The sequence below is a fragment of the Capsicum annuum genome, chromosome 2 (genome assembly GCF_002878395.1).
Source record: "Capsicum annuum cultivar UCD-10X-F1 chromosome 2, UCD10Xv1.1, whole genome shotgun sequence".
NCBI classification, from domain to species: domain Eukaryota; kingdom Viridiplantae; phylum Streptophyta; class Magnoliopsida; order Solanales; family Solanaceae; genus Capsicum; species Capsicum annuum.
The window spans coordinates 126,869,935-126,881,863 of record NC_061112.1 but is presented as its reverse complement, the minus strand read 5'-3'; the positions used below and the strand labels follow the sequence as shown (position 1 = coordinate 126,881,863).

General features: G+C 35.6%; 1 pseudogene; it reads right to left on the bottom strand.

Moving 5' to 3' along the window:
- Nucleotides 1-1,588: 1,588 nt before the first annotated feature.
- On the bottom strand, nucleotides 1,589-4,000 carry LOC107858139 (annotated as a pseudogene).
- Nucleotides 4,001-11,929: the final 7,929 nt, after the last annotated feature.

Genomic DNA, 11,929 nt, shown 5'->3' with positions numbered 1-11,929 from the left:
ATGTTAATAATCTAATCAGTGCAATTAAAGAATAAACTTTTGCCTCTTGGACAAAAGTTTTCAATTTCAACAATTTTCTAAACTAAGTCTTGCCGGAGGCAAGAGTAGCATATATGTTAATAATCTGATCAGTGCAATTAAAGAATAAACTGTTGCCTCTTGAGCAAAAGTTTTTAATTTCAATGATTTTCTAAATTAAGTCTTGCCCATGAGGCAAGAGTTGCATATATGTTAATAATCTAATCAGTTAATTAAAGAATAAACTTTTGCCTCTTGAGCAAAAGTTTTCAATTTTAATAATTTTCTTAACTACGTCTTGCCCATGAGGCAAGAGTTGATATATGTTAATAATTTAATCAGTGTAATTAAAGAATAAACTTTTGCCTGTTGGGTAAAAGTTTTCAATTTCATTGATTTTCTAAACTGTCTTGCCCATGAGGCAAGAGTTTGCATATATGTTAATAATATAATCAGTGTAATTAAAGAATAAACCGTAACCTCTTGGGCAAAAGTTTTCAATTTCATCAATTTTCTAAAGTCTTACCCATGAGGCAAGAGTTGCATATATGTTAATAATCCAATCAATGCAAGTAAAGAATAAACTTTTTCCTCTTGGGCAAAAGTTTTCAATTTCAATGATTTTCTAAACTGTCTTTCCCATGAGGCAAAAGTTTGCATATATGTTAATAATATAATCAGTGCAATTAAAGAATAAACCGTTGCCTCTTGGGAAAAAGTTTTCAATTTCATCAATTTTCTAAAGTCTTGCTCATGAGGTAAGAGTTACATATATGTTAATAATCTAATCAATGCAATTAAAGAATAATCTTTTGCCTCTTGGGCAAAAGTTTTCAATTTCAACAGTATAGAATTTGTACCTATTCTCATCGTCCCTCTTTATGTTTGTGTACGTGCCTGGGTTGTTTTCTTTCATGATGTGAAGATACGATGGCAACCTGTTGTAGTTCTCTTCTACGGTTTCTCTTATCACCGTATAGGCATGCTTTATCGCTCGCCATCCTTTGTTGTAGGATATGATTATTCCATAGTTCCTTCTCATTTCATCAACCACGAAGTTTGGTGTGATTACATTACTAGAGTCACACACAAGCTCTAGTATGTAGTCACATATGACCTTTGATTTCTCATTCCTGTGGTTGGACGTTATGAAATCAACCAAGTAACTGTGAGCCTTTTCATATGTAGTAACCTGAAAGAGCAAAGAATCTTCAATCTTCGAGGCATGTAACCGCCACACGTAGTTGCTATCCAAACATCGTAGTGAATATCTTGTTGTGCTTGATTTGATAACCTTAAATTGGATGTTGTTTATAATTGCAATGTTTCACATGCACATCATCATATTTTGTTTGCAATATGCAAATTAAGTGCAAATTTCATAAAGCTATAAAAAAAATTCACACTTGTTTATATACATTTAAAGTAGAAGTTTGAGTGAGTATCTTCTTTCAAGGTTACAATCAAAAGACAATATGAAAGAAGGAACTTTACTCAACACATCAACATCCATCAAACTTAGCACTATGAACCACTATATACTCTTTCTTATTCACGCTAGAGTACAACATCAAGAAACTGAACGACGCCTTCTCTTCTGAAAGAGTAATCGACTTTCTGAGTTAGCTTTACCCCCTATAGGCTTAAACTCTCTTATTCGGAACAGTGCATTGAGCTTGTTAATTTCTTGGTGAATGACTTGAACAACTTATTGGAAGGATGTGACTTTACTAGCTCCTGTTTCATGGAGACGTGATCTTTTTCTAAATCTTTAAGCCTCATTCTCATTCTTGCAACCTTGAGTTTCAATTCTTTATTTTCTCTCGACTGATGCGTAATTATGTCTAGGATATATACATTCGCTTTCTGCTCTACTGCCTGAACATTGAGGGAATTGATTATTAATTCCAAAGAACTGATTATGCCTTCCGTTCATTAATTTCTTCGTCTGATTTGTTCAAAGTATAGCACTTGGACTGCCATTTACACAGGCAAACGTTTATTTTGAGCTGCGTGACTACAAACTTCTTGCAATAGTTTCTGGCAGTCAATAGTTTTACAGAATCTATACTGTTCAGAATCCTTAATGTTGGGATGAACCTGCCATGAGAATGTCATGCGTGGTGTTAAAAACATATTAAACTTCTTTTGTGAGAACAATAATTGTTTTGAACAGATGAGTAAGAACATATTGAAGAGGTTGAGTGGCTTACCTTGAGGAAAATATCTATAGCTCGATATAATTCATCATAAACTAGACGTGCATGGTTTGGAAGTAACTCTGCCATTGTTATATATTTCAATGGTGTTAGGTTCGAATCTAGTGCAACTTCTGCCAGATAATTGTCCAATAATTTTGACACCTTAACGATAGAGCTATGTTTGGGAGATCCAGGACTATCAAAGTCGTAACTATTTCACTTTCATCTCGTAGTGGATTATCCTCTTCCTCATCCTCATCCAAATTCAAGAAAAAAAAATATCCTTAAGATAGAATCTATGTCATAGAGAGGGTTATGATTGTTTCCATGTGCATTTGCAGATATAAGAATATCTTCTAGAATTGCCTAATCTAGCTGTAGGACAATGCGCCTCTCTAGATCAGACCTGCAGGAAGTCGATGCTGATGCTGCTATTGTAGATTTTATCAAACTTGAAAGAAAAGCCATTGGTACTGCGCTTTTCCTGGATTGTGTTGGTAGTAAGCCAGCTATTGTTTCGACGATAATCCTTTGTATTTTCTGCAAATCCAAATCCAAGAAACTTTCTTTAACCAACTAAGGGTCCTTTATGAACAAACCCTGAAGAGAATTTTGGGCATAATTTATCAAAATTCTGCTGATAATGTCTTGTTTAAGACCTTTTGTTTTTACTACTAACAAAACTCTCTGAAAGAAATCCAGATTTAGCACCGTGAGTGATTTTTTGCACTAGTATGATGGTGTCTAAGAATCAACGCACTGAACAGGTTTGGTGGAAATTATACTTTAGCTTTAAGAAACTAGATATTAGTTGCTCTTTACAGGCATTATTTGCAATTACGTTTATTAACCGACTAACAAGATTGACTTCTTCAGATATCGGCAGTAATGTTTCATAGCGATGAAGAACAAATATCAGTTGGGTATGTTTGAAAATACCGCATCCTTAAGGAATACCTCAGTACGAATTTTCAGGTTTTTCTCAGAGATATCTTCTGTCATTTCCATGAAACCGGTTGCACATCTGAGTAACGCCACGTTTGATATGGTAATCTCAACGTTCACTCCATAGCAGAACTTTGCAGCAAGTTCAAATGTATCAAATCTGCCAGGAAGACCAATAAGATTGATTCTTGAAACCTTTGTATCCTTCGCCTCTAGCAGCAGCTTTCGAATTCTTCCACTTCGTGAAACCAGAGGGAACTGCAAATAATGACAAACTAGCAATCACATTAGAAATGTATCCAAGGTATTCTTCTTTCATTTTTCTTAATTTTAACATAAAGCACATAACTTAAGTTCTGTAGTTCTGTTTTTGCATCTGGCTATTAACTTTTCTTTTCTCCTCAACACAACTGTATTGATATCAGTAGCCTACTTATAACGGCTAAAACATCAATCTTTTTCAAGGTACTTTAGACTAGCCATTTCTTTGCATAACTTCTATTTTTTCATAGAATTGAGCATTGCAATGATGATGAAAAGCGGTAGATTAAATTACACGAGAGGAATAAAGATTGCACACTTCATTTTTGAATCTTGTGAAGAGCAAAATTGGCTGATCGGACTTCTATAGTAAGATCACTCGAAACATCAGATATTGGCCTGCAATAGAATATATAGTCAATGATCAAAAGTTCAAAACTTTCATTTTTTTTTAAAAAATTTAGCCTAAAGTTTCATGCACGCGCAACTTACATCTCAAGAATACAATGTTGGATGTATGGAGTCTTAAAGCTATCTAAATTCAAATGATGAAACCTTATCTCTTCAGAGAGCATAAGTCTGCCGGATTTTTTGCTTGTACATATGACCGTAATTTAGGACCAAAAATAGCATAAAAACACAATATTGAATGGATAAAAATGTTGAAACAAAGTTAACAATACTCTCTGTGTGTGCTGTTTTTGGATTCGATCTAGCAAAGTGCCAGACATTTTCTGATATCTTTAAAATGTGGTGTGGAGTAATCTAACAACTAATTGCAAAACTCATCTGTACTAACTAGAGGGCCCTCACAAGATACACATATTGAAAACTAGGAAAATAATTATTGATGTCCACACCATTCACACCACATCTTGAACAAGAAAATTGAACACATTTGACTTTAGAGGTTTAAAAGGTCAGATATTTGATTTGTCATTTTCAATGATTGGAGCCTTAGAAACCGCTCATCTATAGTCATTATCTAGAGTATATGATATTAACTTTATGAACTGATAGAAACTCTTCAATCTTAGGTTTTAAGGTAAGTTCCATCACAATCAGTTTCCAAAGCTAAAAGTATTGTCATCTTCCCTTACCCAGCACTTGAATGTGGTCTGTCATCAGTGGAAAAGTCGAGACTTTCACTAAGGGAGTTCCGAATATAAATAGGTGAACACATGAAAGAAATCAAGAAATTCAGTATCTATTATATATACATAAAAATGTATTTTTCCCCTTATATATAGAGAGAGTAATTCTTTCACGAAGGCCCTTGTGATATACGACCCTAGCTCCACCCGTCTGTCAAAATGCATTCATTATTCAGATATTTTGGTGGAAGTAGTTCTGTTCTAGTGCCAAATCCTGCTATCATTAAAGAGTTTGAACCCATTGCCTGTTGCTCTATGTTATACAAGCTAATAGCTAAGGTGCTCTCTCTTAGAATCAACAAGTTAGTGCTTCTTTAATCTCTAAAACATAGGTTGGATTCATCTGAGATGGAAAACACAGCCTTTCCCTCCAAGACCAAACCTTCGCAACTACTAAAACACAATTATAATCGCAATAACAAAGTCCTCACAACCTGTTTGACACAATTCCTCATCATCTTCTAATGCTAATTATACCACTAGTTTGAAATACTTGGAACTAATTTCTTGTACCACCTTGACCTTATACGTTTAGCCTTCCCAAAATATGTTGTGATTAACGTTAACTTCCATATTAACGGCCTTTCTCTCCAAGACCGACTCCTCACAACTACTCAAACATAATTATAACCGCAATAACAAACTCCCCATACCTGTTTGATGCAATTCCTCAATAGTAAACATGTTACTACAACAACAGCATATCCCAACTTCAACTTACGTTCACCTCCCCAAAAATCAAATCAATATGCTAATTACATAACAAGCTAAAATTACCACAATGCATCAATTAGCTAAAATTACCACAATTAATTTTGATGATGAATTTCATACCTGAAGAACTCTTACGGCTCGATTCTGGAATTAAAAAAAACAGATCTAACAGTAAGTATTTTAGTAGGAGATCGATTCTGAAATTTGGAAGAGAGAGGAAGAAAGAGGTTTAACGACAAATATTTTACAGGAGGTATTTTCGTCCAAGAAAATATGACTTAAAAAGTTAAGACTATTTTAACAAAGTCATTTTATTTGGGGCTATTTTAACAAAGTCACCCTTATTTGGGTTTATATTTGAAAATAACCCGGATTATTAATTGGTATGCAGCCCATCGGCCTATTTATATTATCGAGGCCACCTGATAAAAAAATCACTTAAACCGTGGCTCGAACCGAAAACCCAATAACAAAAACTATAAGATCGATATCCGACCTGATAGTTAAAATAACCAATCCGTTAACTCGATAAATAAATTATCGGTTCGGGATAATGGTTTGAACTGAGTTTTGGACAGCCTTAGACCTCTAGGTAAAGATACAACAACGATAATATCATTCAAAAAGAAAATGCATTACATCACTTCAAACTATTAACGGGGAGGGTCAATAACTTGTGAACGCATGTCCGGATTGGGTTCTAGTTCTGGATTTCAAGAAATATTTCTTACATTTTAAGCAAATATCATCAAAAGCTTTTTCAGGAGATTTTGGTATAAAGGTAAAGTTAGAATATAGTATCACACCTCTATCACAACTTCAAATTATTATTATGAGAATTGGAAGCCAAGATGAATTTACACCAGTGAAAGTGGAGTTGAGAATTTATTTAGCAAACAAAACAGTAACATCTGTTAATAATTTACTCTAAAAATTTAGTACTATATCATAGAAAAATCTGTTGCAAAGTATATAGAGAGAGGGGGGGACACATACCCATTGGATTCAGTCAGGGGAACAGAATATATGGAATTTGGTGTAGGAGAGAGAGCATATTAGTCTAATTACGAATCTTACGGTCCATTTGTTTGTTCCCTTTTTCATTTTTTGTTTTCCACATTGAAGGAACGTGAATTCGGGCGAATTGGTCCCCAATTGCTTCCTTATTCGTGAAATATCCCACATATAAATTTTCATTAAGAAAAGTATCTGTAATTCGAATATCTCAGATAAATAAAAAAGTAAGACAAATCACATAAATATACCATTTAAGAATTATTATTATAAAAACTAATTTTTACGTTATTAAATCTGTTAGTAGAAATTTAATAAAATCTAAAAAATAAAGTAAAAAAGAAAATACGATAAAATAGTTAACCAAATAAAGGTGAGTATTTCTTTCATTTAATTTCTCCAAATTTATCAAATTCTTTTCTCTTTACTTAAATTTCTCCCAATGTAACCAATCCACAATTCTTTCTCTCTTTTTTCGGTAAACAATTCTTTTTTTTTTTTTTTGTATCTAGTAAAATGCCATAGATTTTTTTAAAGTAAGTTCATAGTTCTTCTTCAAAGGAGTATTTGTTTTACTTCCCCCATTTAAAAAAAAATGACCTACTTTTCTTTTTAATTTGTTTCAAAATGAGTGACCTCTTTTCTTTTGAATAATATTTCAATTTCAACTTTACACGTGGCATGCTGACCCGACCCGACCGGGGGCCTTGTCGTAATTGGCATCCCAAGTCCGACCGGGATCGGAGACTATTCCCGTGACCCAACCCAACCTCCAGCCGCCTGCCCTAGGTTGGCTGAATTTCAAGCATGTAGAAAGATAGTACGACAACTCACATGAAGACTCTGAGATAAGATTACAACTGTGACTGACCCAACTGAGTCCAACCATCCCATACCAACAATCCAATCATACCAAAACAGAGGCCATAAACCAAGTCATAACCAAAGGTATTTCAAAACAAAATATAATAAATCCCAAAATGAAATATGATGGAACAACTAATAATATCATCCAATGATGTCAGCCCTTCAGCTTATTCCAATTCCAAGACCGACACTTATACTGATTCCGCCCATTTCAATCCATAGAAGTACCATAAAGCCTCTAACCAAAAGAGTAATAAAATACAGTTGGGGCATGCCTCCAACCATGACCAAAATCAATATCCAAAATAAAATCAAAGTGTCTTGAAATATCCATAACATTAAATGGAGTCTTTCGAAAGGATGAAAGCTCACCACTTCAGTCCAATTACCAATATATATAACTATGCAAGAAAAGGGGACCAAATTTAGCATGTCTTTAAAATCTTTACCTGGGCTGTGTAGCTTTGCCGTCCAAAATCACCTATGGGTTATATGAGTTTAGCTCCCCCTGCTGAAAGGGCCCCAGTGTGTGAAGCCGCACGACCAGTAAAGAAAACCTGGGATGACTAGTACATCTCCCAAAATATAATGTGACATCATGCACACGGTCACAAAGACCAACCTTATATCAATAACTATGAGTTTCCAATTTTGATCCTCTCGGGACCTCCACCTTCCACGGCTTTGCTACACATCCCGTCGTTATTGCTCAATTAAAATTAATTTTCAAATAACCAAATCATTATCCATTTATTAACCAAGGCCATCAATATTGGTATCATCATACCAATCCTTACTTAGCTTGCATATAGGTATCATCATACGAATCCTTATTTGCAAGTATTATCCATAGCCAACCATATATAGGTTTAAGAGGACTTTCATTAAACCACTTGTGGGTTCCATGTACCCCTCAAGCATAACCATTTAGACATTTAACTTCCCAAGCCATTTAAACCATTCATAATTCCTTTACCAAGTTTTAAATAAACAAGAATTAAAAGTAGTCAATGCAATGAACATATCTTTATAAGCATTTTATCAAACACATTGGAGGCATAATATGACCCAAATCAATTTCAATTACCATTAAACTATTCTCACGCAATTCAGTTATCTAAAACCACTATTAATGCATAAAAGCATAATTAAAATCATGAGAACCCATAACCAATCACTTAATATCAAAACTCCCAATTCATATTTGAAAATCAAAATCATACAATCAAGGAAATCATAAAAACATTCATAAAAATCATGACTTTAGATAGACTTAACAATGAAGGAATAGAACATGCCTTAAATCAAGATGATGAGTGAAGGAAATCACCAAAACAAGCCCCAAATCAATCCTTTAGTTGAAACCCTAGCTTTCCTTGCCCAAAAGTTTTTAAGAAAATTATAGGGTGTTTAGAAGAGTGTCTAAGTGTTAATGAATGGAATAATAGGGTAAAAAACTCCCAAGTAGGTTAGAAATCGTGAGACATTATTAGGATAAGTAAAAAAATATCCAGAATACCCCCACTTAAGTTGCACAAAATCCTGTTACATGGATACGACTGACCCTCATGAGTCGTACCCTTCTAATACGACTGATACCCTCCACTCGTATCTTAGCCTCAACTTTTGGATCAAATACTGTCCGGCATACGAATCATCCAACCAAGTCATAACCAAAACATACGATTCGTACCCCTGACAGATTTAAACCCAAGAAAGATTTAGACACTATCTACCATACGAGTCCTGGTACGACTCGTATCCTGGCTTACGGCTTATGGTGAGCCACTCATACTCAGATCTAACCTAAGTAACCAAGTCTAAGATTAAGTTAAGGAATCAAATAATCCGTAAACACTGATACGACTCATACCCCTAAATCGTACCCATTCTAGTAACCAAAATCTATCCCATCAACCAACACTGGTTGGCATATGACTGGACCATACCATCATTACCCCACTATATGGCTCATACCCATGAGTCATATTGGGCCTAAAGATTAGTATTCCAGGAAATTTTCTAAGGTCCAGAAACCAAGGTGTTTTAGTCTTCCCCACTAGAATTATTCGTCCCCAAATGATAGACTAAGTAGGGGTAACCACACGCATGAGTCATTTTCATTATCAAATATATTTCTAATCTCTAACAAAGTTTGAAAATAAAGAGGCAAAGATATTAATCTTTCCTTTAACAAACTTTGAAAATAAAGATGTGTTGAAGACACATACCTTCCGCACGAATCCCAGGAGGAGAAAATATATACGGATACTTGGACTTCATGTCCTCTTTTGCTTCCTATGTAGCTTCTTCCACCATATGATTCCGCCAAAGAATCTTAACTGAAGTCACATTTTTGGTCTGCAACCAACGAACCTGCCTATCCAAGATCTCAATTGGGATTTCTTCGTAAGATAAAGAATTCGAGATACCCAATTCTTCCAAAGGAACAACTAAAGAAGGATCACAAATGCACTTTCTCAACATGAAAAAATGAAATACCAGATGAACCAAGCTCAAGCTAGAAGAAAAATCCAGCTCATAAACACATTACCAATTCTCCGCACAACCTCATAAGGACTAACATACTAGGGGCTGAGCTTCCACTTCTTACCAAATCACACTGCCTTCTTTATGGGAGATACCTTAAGGAAAACCTTATCCCCAATCTCAAACTCCAAGTCTCTATGCCTAACATCTGTATAGGACTTTTGGCAACTTTGGGCAGCCTTAAGCCTCTCTCAAATTGCCTTCACCCTCTCCATAGCCTGGTAAATCAAATCGAGACCAAACATGCATGCCTCACCAAGATCAAACCAATCAATAGGAGATCTACACCTCCTACCATACAATGACTCAAAAGGGGCCTACTAATACTAGAATGATAGCTATTGTTGTAAGCAAACTCCACCAAAGGTAGATGGTCAACCCAATTACCACTATAATCAATCATAGAAGCCCGAAGCATACCCTCCAATGTATAAATAGTTCTCTCTGCTTACCCTTCCATCTTCGGGTGGAAAGCAATGTTCAAACTAACCTTAGTCTCTAACCCTTTCTAAAAAGATTGCCAGAAGTGGGACGTAAACTGCGTTCCATGATCAGAAGTAATCGAAATAGGAACCCCATGAAGCTTCACAATCTCCTAAAGATATAACTTTACATAATCCTCCACCGAGAAGGTAGTTCGCACTGGTAAAAAGTGCGCAGACTTAGTCATCCTATCCACGATGGTCCAGATCAAATCATATTGATTCTGAGATCGAGAAAGGCCGATAATAAAGTCCACATTGATCACTTCCCATATCTACTCGGGTAAATTAATTTCTTAATACAATCCTCCTAGCCTCATGTGCTCAACCTTAACTTATTGATACACCATGCACTTGGCCACAAAATCAACCACATCCCTATTCATGTCATTCCACAAATAGATCTCCTTGAGATCATGATACATCTTAGTCGACCTGGGATGAACAACATACCGCGCCTCATGCGCCTCAGCCAAAATCCTTTGTCATAAACCATTGACATCAGGAACACACAGCCTCTCTTGGTACCGTAAAGTACCATCACCACTGATCTCAAACACCATTACCTTTTGCCTACCAAAGTTACTCTTTATTTTCATCATGATAGGGTCTTGCACTTGCTTCTCCTTAATCTTCGCACCAAGAGACGATCGAACATTTCTTGCACTATCACACCCCCATCCTTAGAGTCCAAGAGGCAAACTCCAAGATTAGACAAATGGTGAATATCCTTCACCAATTCCCTCTTTGTTTCCTCCACATGAGATAAAATCCCCATGAATAACCTGCTTAGAGCATCACAACCACGTTAGTCTTACCTAGGCAGTAGTGAAAACTCATATCATAGTCCTCGAGGAGCTCAAGCTATCCCCTCAGCCTGAGATTAAGCTCCCTCTGAGTAAACACGTATTGTAGACTCTTATGATCAGAAAAGATATCCACGTGAACACCATATAAATAATACTACCATATTTTCAAAGCAAACCCAACCGCCAACAGCTCCAAATCATGAGTAGGATAGTTTCTCTTATGTACTTTCAACTCCCTGGAAGCATAGTAATCACCATCTTATGATGCATCAAAACACACCTAAGCCCTACCCGAGATGCATCACAATATACCATGAACCCATCATTGCCTTTCGGCAAAGTCAGAATTGGAGCCGAAGTTAACTTATCCTTCAACTTCTCAAAACTTCCTTCACAAGCATCTGACCAGGAAAACTTGACCTTCTTCTGAGTTAACTTAGTCAAAGAAGCAGTTATTGACTAAAATTTTTTCATAAATCGACTATAATACCCGGCTAAACCCAAGAAACTCTGAATGTTAGATAGAGTTGTGGGTCTAGGCTACCTCTTCACCACAACAACCTTTTGTGGATCCACTATGGTCTCTTTACTAGAAATAATATGACCCGAGAAAGTTACAAAATTCAACCAAAAATCACACTTGGAGAATTTGACATACAATTGTTGTTCCTTTAAGGTCTGCAACACCGCTCAGAGGTGATTAGAATGATCCACCCTCCTCTTTAAATAAATTAGAATGTCACCAATAAATACAATAATAAAGAGATCCAAACACTAAAAAAAAACTATTCATCAGATCCATAAACGTCGTCGAAGCATTAGTCAACCCAAATGACTTTAATAAAGAATAAAAGTGGGATAAAGGTACTTTTAGAAAAGAAAATGGGAGTGTTCTATGGCTCATAATTCCATTT